We start from the raw sequence: 5,751 nt of genomic DNA, 5'->3' as shown, positions 1-5,751 counted from the left end.
ATTCATAAATTTTTAAGCATGTGATTGGCATTACTGTTTTGGTTGGTAACTATGGAAACACTCAGGAGGCAGCCACAGCTGTTTTTGCAAGTCAGAGAGGCTTCATGGAGAAGACGGGAAGGATGGGTAGCAGTTAATCAGGTAGACAAGGGAGAGAAAAGCCCCCCCCTTTTTTTTTTTTTTTTTTTAGGGCCACAGGTGCCTCATATGAAAGTTCCCAGGCTAGGGGTCGAATTGGAGCTACAGCTGCCGGCCTACCCACAGCTCACAGCAACACCAGGTCTGAGCTGTGTCTGAGCCTTACACCACAGCTCATGGCAACCAGATCCTTAACCCACGGAACGAGGCCAGGGATCGAACCCACATCCTCAAGGATCCTGGGTGGGTTCGTTTCTGCTGAGCTACAATGGGAATTCTGGAAAAGCATTTCAAATAAGTACAAAGGATGCTGGTGGTAATGATCACGGATGACATGATGGGAAAATTTCGAGTAGTTTAGATGGTTTGGATGGAAGGTGTCTGTGGGAAGGATAGAAGCCAGTCATGTCACATTAGGAATTTTTAGCTCTATGCTGTGAGTGAGAATGAGTCATAGATAAGTCAGCTTATAAACAGGAGAGTGACATGACCACATGAAAGTTTCAGAACAGTTCTCCAGGAGGTGCTTCGGAGAACAGACTGGAGTGGAAGGGAAGGCCAGCTAAATGGCTGGCTAGTTGATATTATGGTCACGGTGATTAATGTGACGGAAAGATGGATTTGAGATGATTGGTTGAGGAAGATGACGAAGCATCTAGGTGACTATCACTGGACCACCTCGTAAGTGGCCCATAACTGGTAACATAAGGTAGAGAGAATGTTTATATAAGTAAAATGCATAAGGAGACCAAAAATTTCCACACTGAACATTCTACTAATTGTGCTGATTTGGGAATCTTTTCCCCGCCTAGAACACATCTCTCCCAGAACAGTTAATGAGTAATGAAGTGGACTGAAGGCAGGAAACAAGAAGGTAGAGAAGAGAAACAAAGTCTTTGAAAATCAAACCAACTAAATTAATTCATTCTTTCTTGCATCCCCACTCCCCAGACAGAGTTCACTGTCTGTCGATAACTCAGAAGGGTGAATTGTTTATCTGATCTTTGTTGTCAGAAGTACCAGATTTCAAAGTTGACAGTTTAGCAAGTCAACCATTTTCTCCCAATTGTATAAAAACACTAAACCCCCTACTCCCTCTCTCTGTAGCCTCCACCCCAAGAATTACATTTTAAATCATTGAAGTATCTTAAAACTAATGTTTGCAACTTCAGTGGCCTGGTTTTCCTTACTCTCTGTATGTTTTGTCTGTGGTCCACGTCAGAAATGGCAGTGACGATGATGGAAAACAGAGAAATGTGGGTGGGGAACATGTGTATTAGGGGATTGAGAATTAGGATTAGACGATAGTTTGAAGCCACTCAAAGTCAAATCTGGCAGGGATCTTAGAGGTACTTAGTTCCTTTCCTTCATTCTAAAGTGAAGAAAATTGGACCCCAGTGAGATGAAATGATTTACTCAAGGATAAACAGCTAATAGGAAAGAGAACCAGCTGCATGAGAAAAAGATGTGAGAACTACTTTTAAAATCCTATATTATTGCCATTATGTAGAACTTATCTATCTTTTTTTGGGGGGGGGGCTATATCCACAGCATGTGGAAGTTCCCAGGTCAGGGAACAAACCCTTGCCTCAGCAGCAACCAGAGTGGCTGTGGTGACAACACTTGATCTTAACCCTCTGTGCCACAAGAGAACTCTGATCTTATCATAACAATAGGCTGAGTTAGTAAAATTGAAATTCTTGCAGAAGTTATAAAAAATGAATGACAAAATAATTTGGGGATTGGAATTTTTTTTCTTGTAGTTTGAAAAGCTTGTAGATGAGAATATTGGAGTTTAACATTTTCTACATTTTATAGATGGTATGTGGTGCATGTAGAGACTTGGAAATGCTTTTTTGAGAAGTGATCATTCTAAAGCAGAATAACTTGAATTTGAGGGAAGCTGGCATTGCTTGATTTCGGAAGTTTAGTTAAAAAAAAAGTCAAGTGTGAGAAGTCCCCATTTCTTCATGTCTTATGTAGGTAATGGGATGTTTTTCTCCTTGGCACTGGAATAGGTAAAATATAGTCCCTTAATTTCTTAAAAACTTCAGTCAGGGGGAGTCTCTTAATCTTTAGGGAAAATATGCTTCATATGATTTATAAAATCTAGCAAATTTTGGAAAGAAGAAAAGCAGGCAGTACTCTTGAAAAAAAGAAAATGGTCTGCTTGAACATGCCTTTCTTGAAAAAAACAAAACCCAGCATTCTTTCATAAAGCATTTTTTTTTTCAAAAGTATTTGCCCTTGAGCATTTTTTCCTACTTACCCATGCTTATCTTTCAAAACAAACATTTATTCCTTTCTACTATAGAGTGTGAGGAAGTTCCTCTGAGGTTATGCCCTACAAACATATCCTAGCAGTAACTGTCACCTCCTTCCTATGGCACAACAAATGACTAACTCAACCGCAGGCGGCACTGAACATAGGGTGGTGATTTCATGACGGGGCCCTTCAGATGTTACCTATGGGACCGTTTCTCAAGGGGAAAAAACACAGAACTGTATTTTTGTGTGCAAATAAAAATTTGGGTCCTTTTGACCCAATGGAAAATGTGTGTCTGCTGGTGGCTGCCAAGTTGGAATCTGATGATTTACACTCGGAAACATTTGTGTCATTTATCATATGATGTTCCTGGCCTACAGCATGACTGCATAACAAATAACCATATTAAAAACGAATCTTTTCCAGTTCATCAGACTGTAGGTCTTCTGCAAGCCCCCAATGTTCTCTGTCCCTTCTGCCCTCATCCTCTTTTCCTGCCTTCAGCCTTTCCGTTCACTATAGGATTAAGTTGAAACACCCCATGCTAGGTATTTATTCATGACGGTGCTTTCAGACTCCCAACCTGCGCCTTTCGCCCTTCTTTCCTGCTTTTCCGCAACATAAATCTTCTATCCCGGGGGAATTAGTTCACTCTCTGTCCCTAAAACACACCTTCAAATCCTGACCTCAGGGACTGCCTTTACCTTTTTAATCCTGTTCTTTTATAGCTGGGTTTAAGTCCTACTTCTCTGACTAAATCAAGCCAAAATAATCTCTCCCAGAAATTCTTTAGTAACTTCATTGTATAAACTGCTCATGGCTTTTAATGTTTCCTTTTTAACGTTGGAGAGGAGGCAAAACTTGACTGCTACCTTCTTAAGGTCTCTGGCTGGGCCTGAGAATTAAATTGGCCTAAAATGGATTAACAGGAGAAAAGCATACAGATTTTTCATGTATCTGGGGAAGCGCATAGGAAAATGAAGCCCAAAAGACGTGGCTGAGCCTTAGTGTTCATATACTAAGTTGAACAAAGAGAGACAGTTCTGGAAAAGTCACTAAAATACACGACTAAAGGAAGTTGAGATATTTTTACAAGGTCTGTTTGTATAGCATTCTCTAGGTTCCACTCCCCATCTCTGGTGATAAGAATGTTCCTTTCCTCCTGGTATGGGGAGGACATCCTTCATATGTGAATTTTATCTTCTGCTTTCAGAAACAAAAGGGGAGGTCAGAGCACCCTTCTTGTACCTGCTGTTTTTCAGTGCTTTTAGCTCAATATAATCCTTAGGCTATGGTGGCATATCTGGGGGGGAGTGGGCATTTTCTGCTGCTCTTCAGTTTATGTCTTGTCTCTCCTTTGATACTGTAATTCTTTGAGACTGAGATTATTATTGTAGATTTGCCTGCACCACAAAGGTGCTTTGCCTATAGTAGGCACTCACTAAATATTTAGATACATTTTCCTGCATTTTACAATTGAGTCATAAAAGCCCATATTGGGATCTTGTTTTTTTGACAAGAGGAATATTTACTGTATTAATAAAAATATATATTCTGATAGGATCTATAACTTTAAGCCATTTTAGTTTTGCACATGCTAGTAAGTACAGTTCTAAAAATATTACATGATTATATACCACAGAGAATTTTCGTAGTATTGTGGATACTGTAAAAGTTTTCAGAAGAGGATTGTTTTAAGAATTGGTTGGTAAGGTTTTGGCACTGGAAGAGACAGATCGTAGAGGTCACTGAATCATATTATTCTCCTTTGTCCTCCTGCAGTAGTGCATTCTCTCTACAACATCCCAACTAGACACTGACATGGAAAGGCCTAGAATTACTTGCTCCTTCATTTTACTGATCTATTCTTAGTTATTCATAACGCAAACCACATGGTCTTTTTCATTAAGAGTCAAAAGTATCCTTAGGAGTAATTAATATTGAGTTGACCTGGGTGTCTTAGAGGATGCCAGATCCCTTCTTAGCTTCTTAGGTGCTAATGCACTTTTTCCTGGATACTCAGCTATTACTTACTCTTCTTGTTGAACTTGACATAGTCATGAAACTCTTCAAAATGTCCCTCTTTTCACATTTACAAAGGCTACACATGCTCTTGACAGCTCTTGGGATAGATCTCTGTTAATACTATGTAATTCAAGTTATTGCTCAAATGGAATCATTATTGTTAGTAAATACAGTAATACCTCAAATGGTACATTTCATGTAATAGTTTTGAAAGTACCTACGTATATAAACTTTTGGTATTTCAACAAACTTGTGAGTTAAGGAGGGGCCAAGTTATTAGCCTAGTTTTATAGATAATGAAGCTTGACACAAGGAAGAAATAGGATTCCCCCCCCCCTTTTCTTTTTAACGTCATACAGGTAATGTGCTGATGTCAGAGCAAGGTTTGAGGGAGGCACGTTTCCCACAGATGCGTGAACACCCAATCATCGTGCTCATGAACTACAAAAGGATCCCCATTTCTTGATAAATTCAGGAGTAGGACTTCATGTTCCTGACTGTTAGTTGATTCTACTGCCTTTCCCGTGACCACTCTGTAGGAACAAGTGGTTTTGCCACACCAGCCAATGAGGCATCCATGTTCTGCCCACGATGCTAGCTGTGGTGAAGCATCCAGTTGAAAAAACAATTCCTACTTTCGTGCTGGGGTTTTTCATGGAGTTTCATTCTGGATTGTGCTGTGTTTTATGTAAGATAATCTGGCCAATTTCTTAATTGCATTGCATTCCTATGGTTTAGAAAAAATGTTGTTGCATTTACAAGGAATGTATATAGTCCAAACACACAAAAGCAAATTTACATTGCTTTAGATTGTGATTATTTTAGTATACTGGTTTACCATAACTCAGCTATCTGTAGTGAACCATTGGCCTCTAATTACGTTGTCCCCTCCAACTCTATGCCTGCTCAAATTATTAAGTGGAAAGGATTCTAATTATATAATCTCATTTTGGGGAAAACTGGGAAGACTAGGTAGAAATCTAAATGATGCATGTTACTCTCAGAACTAGGAAACTAGAGCCAGGTCCCATGGCGCTCTAATTAAAACTTTTATTTCTGCAGATTTATTCTGTGGTCCTAACTGAACAGATCTGCCTTGGGTTTCTGCTGGTGAGTTTTTCAGCAGGAATGCAGGCTTTGTTTCTTTGAATAGTTGAGTGCAGATTAGTGGTATGCCAATTTCCTGTGGCCTTTCAGAGCTGCAATTTGAGCCCTGTTTGCTTCTGGCCCTTGCACAGCGGAAAACAATGGGTGACTTCTTTTAGGTTTCACTTCAGGGCTCTTAGAAACAGGGGAAGTGGCTAAAGCCCTACTTTACAGGT

At 39.8% G+C, this 5,751-nt stretch overlaps 1 non-coding gene across 1 annotated transcript; it reads right to left on the bottom strand.

Moving 5' to 3' along the window:
- Positions 1 to 4,778: 4,778 nt before the first annotated feature.
- LOC125110434 (small nucleolar RNA U13) lies at positions 4,779 to 4,882 on the bottom strand. The gene has a single exon (XR_007130618.1). It is a non-coding gene; the product is annotated as a small nucleolar RNA U13 (small nucleolar RNA).
- Positions 4,883 to 5,751: the final 869 nt, after the last annotated feature.

The sequence above is a fragment of the Phacochoerus africanus genome, chromosome 10, assembly GCF_016906955.1.
Source record: "Phacochoerus africanus isolate WHEZ1 chromosome 10, ROS_Pafr_v1, whole genome shotgun sequence".
Lineage (NCBI taxonomy): Eukaryota > Metazoa > Chordata > Mammalia > Artiodactyla > Suidae > Phacochoerus > Phacochoerus africanus.
Note: the sequence above shows the minus strand (reverse complement) of the source record. Positions and strands in the feature narration are given on the sequence as shown.